Here is a 13,408-nt window from a genome sequence, read left to right on the forward strand (position 1 = left end):
AGTTCCCAACTCCCTCCTCTGTGCCAAGATGCCATGTCACATTTCAATTACATAACTTCTAGCATTTTATTGTAGTCATGTCTATCTTCAGCCCATTACACAGTAAATCCCAATGGTAGAGAAATTATGCCTAATTCAATTCTGAACCTCTAGGGCTTATCACGGCACCTGCCATATAAAAATTTGTAAAATAAAAAATGAAATGGAACAATTACACATCACACTTTTAGAGTGTGATTTAAGAGGCAGGCATATCATTTTTCTGAGAGAGGTCTTCTAATGCATTTACACAAAATCACAGCACTATGGAGGAACTAAGAAATGGAAAGTAGCAATATACAAAATTACAGAACATCTGACAGAAACAAAGGGTGGCAGAAGGAAAGAGTCTGAGAAAATTTTATACTTTCAAGTAAGAAATTGCTATGAAATACTAAAATATAAAGCAAACCAAATTGTAGTTAAGATGTCATAGATCCATCACTTAATCTTTGCATGGGAACATCTCTGGTTGATTAGCAGTTAAGCTATTTCTCAATATTACCAGGGCTGAGATAACGTAATTCAAATCAATGTTTAACAATCTTTATTGTTTAAAAAGCCTACCCCAAATCCTTTACACTTCAGCTTAAGCATATTTCTTATTTCATCAGAGGTAAGCAGCTGGCTGCCATGCTAACCAGATCTCTTTATATACTCTGAGACCCTCCAAATATGTACTGCTTATTCCAATCTTTAAAATAGACAGCCCTCTTCACACACTTCCTTATGCATCCTGTTGGGCATGTTCGTTTATGTAATTCATCATTTTAAATCATCCATTTAAAATGCTACATTCCTTAGCTTCACCTCTTTCTAAGCCCCTTCTGTTAATGTCTCCAGTCCCATTTACTACATTAATTCCTTCCCCCTCTCAAATTCACATTCTGCTCTCTACATCTTAACAGAAGGGCTATTTTAGATAATAATTTACCCTACATTTCATCCCTTCATTTGAAGTATCCAATGATAAAATTAAAGCAGTCCCAATCAGAATCATGAAACCAACCTTAAAACAGTCTCCATCTGTCTTGGGAAGATTTGAGTTGCTCTAGATGTGTTGATGAATTTTTAGCACAAATTAAACCTCACAGACTCATTCCTCACGTATTTCTACAAGTGTTCTGTGTTCTACCATTATGTCACCCTCTGATACTTTAGAATGGCACAGCTGTTTTGAAGCTGAATGACAGTGATTCAAACAGCCATGCTTACAACTTATAAAACTAGAGGAAATTTCTGGGAGGTAAAGTGACTGGTCCCAGAGAAGGAGTGTTCTCCATGATACTATGCTGCTTGTTATAAGGTTTGCTGTTCTGCTTTCTTTTACTGCTACCCAAAATGTTTGGCAGATAAAACTACCGGTAAAATGGAACTTAAAATAAAATGTCTTTGCCAGCCTTAGAAACTAACAGTAAATAACAAAAACGCAATAACTAAGCCTTATTTACATATCACTGACTACATGTCACGTGCTTTAACAGTAAATTAACTCATTCAACAGTTGACATATTCAATCTTTAGAATACTGTGATGAGGGAAACATTTTTATCATCCTCATGTTACGATGAAGAAACTGAGGCCAGAGAGTTTAAGTAACTTGCCCAAAGTCATACATGATTTGGATGAAATTAAAATTCAGAGAATCTGGCTTCAGAGTCAGTGTTGTTCATCATGACCTTTATTATATTATAAATAGTTCAGTAGATGAATCTTTGTGACACAGGGCATATGTCTTCTAAGGAAACACATTTTTAGTAAATACAAACATTTCCACGGTAATGTTTCATTATACTTAACAAAAAACAGACAAAGTAATCAACATGGTATTAATGTGCCACCCATGGGAAGCAATAAACTGCTGAGACCATTTTTACTAGTGCATGACTATATATGCCTGATTTTGAATAAAAATGTTTTTAAATCTAAAAAAGTCTTAATATAAACATCAGCTGTTTATATAAAATTATTTTAAAGACTCAAATAATATTTAGACCAATTGTCTTGTCTAATTAATGGAACAGCTCAGAGGTAGAAGCATGATATTATAAAATAAGATTTATAAACTGTGCATGATATTTTGCACATTATCATTATTTGACCATGACCAACATACATGTTACATACATGTTACATACATGTAACATACATGTTACAAATCTCAATGGACAGAACAATCAATCGGCAAATATCAGTAGCATTTACTGAGTGCAAAGCCCTGGACTAGAGTCTATAAAGCATCAAAGAAAGATAATTCTGATGTAAAGAGGCTCAGCCCCTTTCTTAAAAAAAAAATACAGCCAGTAACAGAGCATCTGCTAAGAACCAAATATCCAACTTAGTTGGGATCTTTCGATTATAAGAGCAAAAATTCACTCAGGTTATGCTACATAATGGAGATTGATTATAATCCTGTATCTGGAAATAAGAAAGATAGGAGTTTCCACCACATAACTAGAGCACCCAAGAACTCAACTCAGGCTTGGAGAGACAGAAAGGGGTTCAAGATTGGAAGGTCATTTGAAATCCAAAGCAGCTCTGGCAACTGTGTTACCAACACAAGTCTGTTTATCCCTGTTCTGCTTGTCATCATCTTTGCTTCTCCCCAACACTGGTTTTTGTTTTCAACTGCTTCTCTCTCTGTGTGTATCCAAAGGGAATCTTATTGCCAGTTTTGCTACTACCATTATTGCTGGGCTGAGCGTTCTCACAAATACCACCTTCAGCATTACCAGAAGATGTACTCACATAGAGGGAAGACCTCGTCACTTGACCTACACCTCCTGAAACCATGGAGCCACCATCAACATCTGAGGGACTCAAAGACTCAAGTGCTCCTAAGACTTCTGGACCAGTGTTAAGAATACAGCAATTAGAATGCCAGTGGGATTGCTTCAGTTTCTTACTCAGAGCCCGATTTCCATAACATGACATACACAGTCTGTGGGAGGCAAGATATAATATGGCATAAACGTTTTCATGATCTACAGGAGCCTGAATGAAGCAGTGGGGGGAGAAGGTACTCTAAAGGCATGTTACCTGCGTTCGAATTTAACTCTGATGCTTACAAGGTATGTGACCATGTGCAAGTTATTTAACCTATCTGTACCTCAGTTTCCTTGTCAAGAAAATTGAGATAATAGTAGTCACTCCTTCACAGGATTGTTATGAGGATAAAAGAAATAAATCATTCAAAGAGCAGGATGTGCTGGGCACACAGTGAGCACTTGATGAATTTTAGCTATTATTTTCTTACTACTTCGAATACATCTTATCAACTATATCCCTTGTGACTCCACAGCACAAAACTCCTATCCAAACATATTATGCTCCTTTGTGCCTCTGTTCTTACCCACTGCCTGGATCTTCTTCCCCTAATACTTTCTAGTGAAGCCCTTCTCATTCCTCAAAGTTCAGAACAAACTTCCTTTTGGAGCAATGCCCTCTGTGATTGATAATCTCCAGAGGGGCTTCCAACAATTCCTCCAGTTCAATATACTCATGACACTCTTCTCATCAAGAGGTGGGCAATTCAATTCTCTCATGTTGAATCTGGCCTTGGGACTGGCTTGGACTACAGAATGAGGTGAAAGTGACATTCTGGAACTCTCAAGCCTAGGCCATAAGAGAATTCTCAGTCTTCACTTTCTGTTCTTGGAACCCGGCCACTGTACTAGGAAAAAAACATGCCATATGTTATATGGGGGGAACCAAGGCGTACTGGTTAAACACCCCAGATTAGCTCCCAGCCTATGCCAGGACCAACCCTCAGCCATGTGAATGAAACATCTTGGATGGTCTGGCCCAACCAAGTCCCAAATGAATGCAACTCTAGACATCATCACATACTCAGTAGATTTTAGCCCATAGACACGTAAGGCACAATAAAATGATTGTGGTTTCAAGCCACTAAGTTTTGGGTTGTTATAGCAACATGAAACCAAAACACCATTCATGAAACTCCTGGACAGGGTAGGTATTTCTTAGATTAAGCTCTCATAATTCTAATCTGTAACTTAACAAATTATATTATTATAATTATTTCTTTTTATGTCTGTGTCTTCTCTTGGTTTCAAGGCGTGGGTTTGAATTCCAGCTATAGGTTTATGTGGCAAATTACCTAACCTGTCTTTGCCTCTTAGTTTCCTTAATTATAAAATGGAAATAAAGAGAGTTCCTACTTCATAGGATCCAGTTAAGGATTAAATGAGTATGTAAAAAACATAGAATGGTGCCTGGCATTCAGTAAGACCTATAGAAGGGTTAGCTGCTACTGCTGCTGTTCCTCCTCCTTCTGCTATTGTAAAGACACAGTAACAAAGGCAGTGTCATTGAACATAATGGATAGACAAAGAGGACACTGGAGTCCTATAATAAATAGTGCTTGGACAATTAGCTCTCTAACTTACTATGCTAGACATAAAAATAAATTCCAGAGAGAATTTTGCTTTTAAAACACAAAAACTTCATAACATTTAGAGGAAAATATGGGAGAGTATCTTTAACAGCTTGGCTTACAGGGAAAAATATCTTAAACCTGATGTAAAAGCAGAAATCATTAAGGAAGTTTGTTAAATTTAACCATACTAAAAATTTTAAATTTTGTACCAACAAACAGACAAAAAAATGCCATAAACAATTTTAAAAGACAAGCCAGAAACTGGGAAAATAAATTTATCCAGATTAATGTCCAAAATATGTAAAGAACTCATTCTAATTAATAATAAAAAGCAAATAACCCAATACAAAATGTACAAGATGATAAACAAGCTATTTGCATAAGGAAAGACCAAACATTTAATAATATAATAAAATTCTAAGACAACATGCCCCTCAATTTTAAATAATAGGATATTTCATGCTTTGTAATTGGCTCCTTGTCTTCTGCCTGGGTCTTCAGCTAAAGTTATCTTTTGAATAAGAAGAGGGAGAGGTTGGTGAGGCAGGGAGGTCATGAAGGGAAGCCTAGGCTCCCCCAATCCCCAGAATTTTTCCATCCCGGTCTTTGCAGATAAGGCTGATTAGAGTCGTTAACCTTTCAATAATGTAACCTGATATTTTACATCACTAAATTTTTATACCCCACTTATCACATCTTGGTAATGTTTTGTAACAATGACATCTTACTTAAGGCTCAACACACTTGTAAGACATTCTCACATGTCAACTCAGAAAAACCCCACCATGTTGGTATGATTATTATTCCTAATTTGCCAATGAGCCACAAAATGGTGGCAAGCCCGAAGTCACCCAGAAGAGTCAGGATTTAAAACCAAGTTATCTGGCTTTTACATCCAGCTCTTAACCCAATACTATTATTGCCTCCAAACATATGATACATGAAAAGAGGCTCAATCTGACTAGTAATCAGGGAAATGCAAAATTGCAAAATTCAATTTCACACCATATACAGAATGGCAGAACATTTAAAAGTCTAACAATGAGTACTATGAGGATGTAGAGCAATGGCGATCCATACGCTTCTAGAGGGCTTATAAATTGGTACAAACACTATCAGGAGGCATTTGGAAGATATGTATTCTTAATGACAGAGCAGTTTCACTTCTAGGTATACGGTTGAGAAAATACTTGCCAAGGAAATAAGGAGAGAAATGTCCATTTCTACCATGTTTGTATTGGTAAATAGATATGAAATATTATTTACATTTATATAAATGTCTATAAGTGAATGACTAGATAAATTTGGTATACTTACACAATGGAATGCTATTCAACAGCTGAAATGAATAAGTTGAAACTACTAGCTTTACCATAGATAAATCCTAAAATTATAATGTCAAATTAAAAAGTAAATTAAAGAATAAGGCTGGGCATGGTGACTCACATCTATAATCCCAGCACTTTGGGAGGCCGAGGTGGGCAGATCACCTGAGGTCAAGAGTTCGAGACCAGCCTGGCCAACATAGTGAAACATCGTCTCTACTAAAAATACAAAAATTAGCTAGGCATCGTGGCGTGTGCCTTGGGAGGCTGAGGCCAGAGAATCACTTGAACCCAGGAGGCAGAGGTTGCAGTGAGCCAAGATCTTACCACTACATTCCAGCCTGGGTGACAGAGGGAGACTCCATCCCCTCCCCCCACCCCCCTCAAAAAAGAGTAAAAAAAGGCCAGGTGCGGTGGCTCACGCCTGTAATCCCAGCACTTTGGGAGGCCGAGGTGGGCGGATCATGAGGTCAGGAGATCGAGACCATCCTGGCTAACACGGTGAAACCCCGTCTCTACTAAAAATACAAAAAATTAGCTGGGCGTGGTGGCAGGCGCCTGTAGTCCCAGCTACTCGGGAGGTTGAGGCAGGAGAATGGCCTGAACCCGGGAGGTGGAGCTCGCAGTGAGCTGAGATCGCACCACTGCACTCCAGCCTGGGCGACAGAGCGAGACGAAGGAAGGACGGAAGGACGGAAGGACGGAAGGACGGAAGGACGGAAGGACGGAAGGAAGGAAGGAAGGAAGGAAGGAAGGAAGGAAGGAAGGAAGGAAGGAAGGAAGGAAGGAAGGAAGGAGGGAGGGAGGGAGGGAGGGAGGGAGGGAGGGAGGGAAGAAGGAAGGAAGGGAAAGAAAGCAAGCAATCAAGAAAGAAAGAAAAAGAATACAGCAGGCTACCGTTTATATAAAGTTAAACAACATACAAATATCATTTATAATATCGTATATAATTCTTTTTGTTTGTTTGTTTTTTGAGACGGAGTCTCGCTCTGTCGCCCAGGCTGGAGTGCAGTGGCGCGATCTCAGCTCACTGTAAGCTCCGCCTCCCAGGTTCACGCCATTCTCCTGCCTTAGCCTCCCAGCAGCTGGGACTACAGGCGCACGCCACCACGCCTGGCTAATTTTTTGTATTATTAGTAGAGACGGGGTTTCACCGTGTTAGCCAGGATGGTCTCGAGCTCCTGACCTCGTGATCCGCCTGCCTTGGCCTCCCAAAGTGCTGGGATTACAGGCGTGAGCCACCGCACCCAGCCTATAATTCTTAAATGATACATGCATGCAAAGTAAAGTGCACACTCAAGAATGGAGATGGTACACACTAAATTCAAAGCTATGGTTACCTGTGGAGAGAAACGGATAAAGCAAAGGCACACAGAAACTTCAGCTGTAGCTGTAATGTAGTGCTGGCCTAAAAAAAATAACTAAGGCAAATATGTTGAGGTTTAATAAAATTGGGTGGCAGGTGCATGGTGGTAAGCTAGTTTGTATACTTGTCTCTATATCTAAAGTATTTCATAATAAAAATATAAAAACAAATGAAGTGTGGTAAAACAGAGAACATTCCAAAAATAAATGACAAAGAGGAGATTTACATATATTTCATCGAAGACCTTTTTTAAGAAACATTGCTTTACAGGAGCATCTGTTACTGTGTCTAGGCCCTTAACTTTGATGGGTCCTACCTCCCTTCAGAGCTTTAACAAAAGAAATTGTTTCTACTACAGCAATAACATTACAGCTTTGCAAAAAACAATAAAACACATGATTAACAGGAAAATAGTCAGTGGCAACATGTTTATGAAAATATCAGCAATGTGTTCCTCCTAACCTGGAAAAATATGCCATAGGACAGACAGATAACAATAGGTGAAATAGACAAATGAAATATTCTTTAACTACCATTTAATAGAGAATTGGTAGTTTCTCCTCCATGTAGAAGATAAAATATTAAGGATTAATAATTTTGAATCAGGTTGATAGCTGTCAAGCTATGATTACTGCCTCTAGAATATGAAAACATAAAAGCTCAAGGGCAAAGAAAAAAAATCACTCAGTATCCATGTATTAGTTTACTGGCCCCTTGCTCTGTTCATTTATATTACACCATCTAAGTTTCAGGAAAAAGTAATCTAATCTGAGATTCAGTTACATGGAAGGATGGATCAAGAAGTATGGCATGTAAAGAACTTTGTCTCATGAAGAGAACTCATAAAGAGTTTCAGTAAAACTCTCTCTCTTCTATCTTTGCGTTTCTTGCCATTGAATTATGCTCTGTTACCTTTATAGCTTATTCTATCTTGTATATCTTCATATTCACATGCAAATATAGTAATGTCACACTTAACTAGTCATTAAAATGGCAATCTAAATTACACGAAACATGGCCAAAGAAAATACACATAAGACCCAAGAACAATCAAAATACAAGGCACAGAGTTCTATCGTTGAGTCTTATGCTACATACAATGCTAAAAAATTTAATCATGGATTCAACTACAGATAAAAGCTGTTTAAAAAGACGTAAGTATGACATCTGGAAGTATCATTAAAGAAACATGGGAAAAATATAAATTTATTACAGAAATTTTGAAAAACCTAATGAGTCACGTGGGACATGACCAAAAAATCCATTGTATCTAAATAACTCACAAAAATGCTATAGTACTTATGATGATTCACAATGAATCATGACCCTGAATTATCGAGAAAAAAAATTATATTTATTCAGTATACCTTAAGAACTGTGGGAAAATGACTTTAAGCTACTGATTCTAACATTCATCCAGAAAAACAAATATGTAAGCATGTTCTGAAAAAAATAACATTTGTCTTATCAGTTTTAAGATACAATGTAATGAGATAATAATGAAAACAGTGAGGTAATACCACAAAAACAAGTAGACCAATGGAACAGAATTATCTTCAAACAGAAAGATTGATATATGTCAGTAATCTTTGAAAAGGGAACATCAGGAGTCAATATGTAATTATCTAATAAATGTTACTGAAATACTTGGTCAACTATTTTGAATATTGTCTTCTTAGGGGGATTTATAATCTCATCTGAAACTATATATCAAATAAATTCCAGATAGGAAGAGCTTTAAAAAAAATTTTTTTAAGTGACTGTTTTATAAAGGAAGGACGTTAAGCATAGAGAAAAATGACTTTAAAAAGAAGAAAAGAAAAACAGACAATTTCAAAATGCAAATACATTTTTATAATTGTAAAAGTAATTTGTGAGAAATTCTGAAATCTTAAAATGCATATAAAAATAAACAAGAAAGTTTGTTGATTTTCCTATCAAGAGAAAATATTGTTACATTTCAGAATATATTCTTTTTTTTAGTGTTTATATACATTGACACAAACATATATACAAAAAAATCACAAAAATTATTTCGTGAATGGGATTGTAGTTGCCTTGTAATTTAAAGTTTTTAATTTCTACATTAAGGAGCACGTTCCATGTAAATAAATATGGATATACATTGTCATCATCATCATCATCATTTCCAATCACTATAAAATATCTTATTCTATTAAAATAAAACTTGGAAGCAAACACAAATAAAACCAATTTTCTCTTTCAACTACTGGTTTACAAGTCAATTTTGGTTGTTTTCTCTTCCAAGATGGTGGAATAGAGGCTTTTAACATGACTCGGCCTTTTGGAAATAGCAAGATAGTGCATAAAGATTAACTGTGAGCTTTCATTCAAGAAGGAAAATGGGAATATAAGAAGTCAAACTGTCTCTCCTCACTGAAGATATGATTTTATACCTAGAAAACCCTACAGACTCCATCAAAAGGTTCCCATAACTGATAGATGACTTCAGTAAAGTTTCAGACACAAAATCAATGTACAAAAATCAGTAGTATTTCTATACATCCATAATGTTCAAGCTGGGAGCCAAATCAAGAATGCAATCTCATTTACAATAGCCACAAACACAAAAATAAAATACCTAGGAATACATCTAACCAAGGATGTGAAAGATTTTCATAGCGATAACTTCAAAACACTGCTGAAAGAAATCAGAGATGGTACAAACGGAAAAATATTCCATGATCATGGGCTAGAAGAATATTGTTAAAATAACCATACCACCCAAAACAATCTACAGATTCAACATTAATTCTATCCCACTACCAGCATCATTTTTCACAGAACTAAAAAGAACTATTATTAAATTCATATAGAACAAAAAAGAGCTCAAATATTGAAAGCAATCCTAAGCAAAAAGAACAAAGTCATAGATATTGCATTACCTGACTTCAAACTATACTATATGGCTGTAATAACCAAAACAGTATGGTACAAAAACAGATACACAGATCAATGTAACTGAATAGAGAACCCAGAAATAAAGCTGCACACCTACAGCCTTTTGATCTTTGACAAAGTTGACAAAAATAAGCAATGGGAAAAGGACTCCCTATTCAGTAAATGGTGCTGGGATAGCTGGCTAGCCATATGAAGAAGAATAAAACTAGACCCCTACATTTTAACATGTACAAAAATTAACACAACATGGATTATTTAAATGTAAGACCTCAAACGTTAAGAATCCTAGAAAAAAACCTAGGAAACACCATTCTGGACATTGGCCTTGGGAAAAAATTTATGACTAAATCCTCAAAAGCAACTGCCACAAAAAAAAAAAAAAATTGACGAGTGGGACCTAATTAAAATAAAGACCTTCCGCACAGCAAAAGAAACTATCAACAGAATAAACAGACAACCTACAAAAGGGAAGAACTTATTTATAAACTATGCGTCTGACAAATGTCTAATATCCAGTCTATAGGGAACTTAATTGAACAAGCAAAAAACAAATAACCCATTTAAAAATGGGCAAAAGATATGAACAGACATTTCTCAAAAGAAGACATACAAGTGGCCAATAAACTATGAAAAATGCTCAATATCACTAATCATCAGAGAAATGCAAATTAAAACCACAATGACAACACTATGTTACACCAATCAGAACGGCTATTATTAAAAAGTCAAAAACCAACAGGTGCAGGCAGGGTTGCAGAGAAAGGGGAATGCTTATACACTGTTGGAGGGAATGTAAATTCGTTCAGCAATTGGGGAAAGCAGTTTGGAGGTTTCTCAAAGAACCTAAAACAGAACTACCATTTAACCCAGCAATCCCATTACTGGGTATCTAGCCAAAAGAAAATAAATTCTTCTACCAAAAACACTGATGTACTCACATGTTCATTGCAGCACTATTCACGACAGCAAAGACATGGAATTCAAACTAGGTGCCCATCAATGGTGGATTGGATAAAGAAACGTGGTACACATACATCATGGAATACTATGTGGCCATAAAAAAAGGAATGAAATCATGTGTTTTGCCACAATATGGATGCAGCTGGAGGCCATTAATCTAAGTGAAGTAACACACCAACTGAAAACCAAACATTCCATGTTCTCACTTATAAGTGAGAGCTAAACATTAGGTACTCATGGAAATAAAGATGGCAACAATAAAAACTGGCAACCACTAGAGCACAGAGGGAGACAAGGGGGAAAGGGCTGACAAACTATTGAGTACTATGCTCAATACCTAATGACCTTACTGAATGACTCAGTATGTGAGTCATTCACGTACTAGAAAGTATCAAAAACAAAGCACATTTATATATTTCCAAAGATTATGTATTTATTTTACTTGCTTTGAAAGCTAGCAAAGTTTGATTTTTTAAATATTTCTCAGTCATTAATATTTCTTCTTTTCTAAGTTATTCCTTCATGTTCTTTGATCAATGTTCTATTTGGAATTTTAAAAATTGATTTGCAAGAGAGCTCTCCTATAATAGTTACAAAATTAATAGTTTCCATATTTTTATAACTCTTTTTTCTTGCTTGTCATTTGTATTTTATCTTTGTTAGTTTTTATTGTGTGGAAGGTTTCAAATTAGTCACATTTAAAAATATTTACTTTAATGGTTTCTACCTTTATTGACGTACTGATAAAGATCATCACGATCTCATGATTATATAAATATCTACTTACATTCTTTCACATGCTCTTATGCCTTTTGGGTTTTTTAACATTTGAATCTTAGTCTACCTGAAATTTATTTTGGTATGACATATGAGAAAGAATTCTAACAGTGTTTGCCCCCAGATTTGGACATCTGTCCCCAATGTATTAAATATCTTAAACATATGCCAGTTTATCATATTTACTTGGGTCTATTTTGGGGCTTCCAATTTTGTGGTCAATTTAATTTTAAATTGGTCATTTGACTCCTAAAACTTTTAATTAATAAATGCATGAAAGTAAAAGGCAGAAAACTGGAAAAAATTATTACAGCCACTATGACAGACAAATGGTTGACAACATTAATATGATAAATCATACAAGTCAACAAAAAACTACCAAAACGTCTTTGGGGAATGTGGAAGATGGGTAAAGGATAAGCAGAGAAAATTCATAATAGAAAAATAAATGACTACTGTAAACATGGTAAAGTGACATTCACCCTACAGTAGTCAAATAAATATGTTTAAAAAATTAGATAACACTTATTAAATTGTCCAATTAGCAAGGACTGTCTCATAAAGCAACTTTTAAAATCTCTTCAAAGTTAAGAATCTCAGGAGAAAGGCATTCTTACACTTCCCAGCAGGCATATAAATTGGCAGAATGATTTTTAAAAACAATCTGGCAATAGCAAACAAGCGTCATAAAACAGTATACATCCTTTGACTCAGCAATTTCCTTCAGACTCTAGCCTAGAAAATAATGTGGAATGTAGTAAAAGATTTATACACAAAGACATTCACCTTAGTTTTATTTAAATCAAAAATAGAAAGTAGGTTTAAAAAAATCCAGTAAAATAATGAATATATAAATCATAGCATAACCACAGTATCAAATACTCTAGCTATTTAAAATAGTTATTTACAAACCTGTTTAACAACATGTGGAGAGTGTTACAAAGTTATGTGAATGAGGCAGGCCCAGTGTTGCTGGGGGGTTATGGGCAGGCCCTGGGGGTCTTCAGGGACCTCGGGGGCAGAAGGGGCTGGGGAGTGAGGGGCCAGCTGTGCTCACCACGCAGGGCCCTCATTGGCACCTGGCCTTGGGCAGTGGCAAGTGTGTGGGCCACCATGTCACACATGCTCCTGCACCTCCACAGCAGCTGGCAGGTAGACCAGGCCATCCTCCAGGAGAGGACTGCATGGTTGTCATTCGCTTCGGCCACGACTGGGACCCCACATGCATGAAAATGGACAAGGTCTTGTACAGCATCATTGAGAAGGTTAAAGATTTTGCAGTTATTTTTCTCGTGGATACTACCAAAGTACCTGACTTCAACAAAATGTATGAGTTATATGATCCATGCACTATCATGTTTTTCTTCAGGAACAAGCACATCATGGTTGTCTTGGGGACTGGCAACAACAAGATTAACTGGGCCATGGAGGACAAGCAGGAGATGGTCGACATCATAGAGACCGTGGACTGTAGGGCCCTCAATGGCGGCGACCTGGTCTTGTCCCCAAGAACTACTCCGCCAAGTCCAGATACTGAAGCGCCCTCAGGCTGTGTGGATAAATGTTGCAGAGGCCTTTTCATGAAGAAACCGTTTAAACTATTTCAAGCCTTTGGAAAAG

At 36.5% G+C, this 13,408-nt stretch overlaps 1 protein-coding gene and 1 pseudogene across 2 annotated transcripts in view; one reads left to right on the forward strand and one right to left on the reverse strand.

The window, feature by feature from the left end:
* ZNF385B (zinc finger protein 385B) overlaps window positions 1–13,408 on the reverse strand; it is a 420,524-nt gene that overhangs the window by 357,076 nt on the left and 50,040 nt on the right. The window lies entirely within an intron of this gene.
* LOC103889995 (thioredoxin-like protein 4A) lies at window positions 12,902–13,325 on the forward strand (annotated as a pseudogene).

The sequence above is a fragment of the Pongo abelii genome, chromosome 11 (genome assembly GCF_028885655.2).
Source record: "Pongo abelii isolate AG06213 chromosome 11, NHGRI_mPonAbe1-v2.0_pri, whole genome shotgun sequence".
Lineage (NCBI taxonomy): Eukaryota > Metazoa > Chordata > Mammalia > Primates > Hominidae > Pongo > Pongo abelii.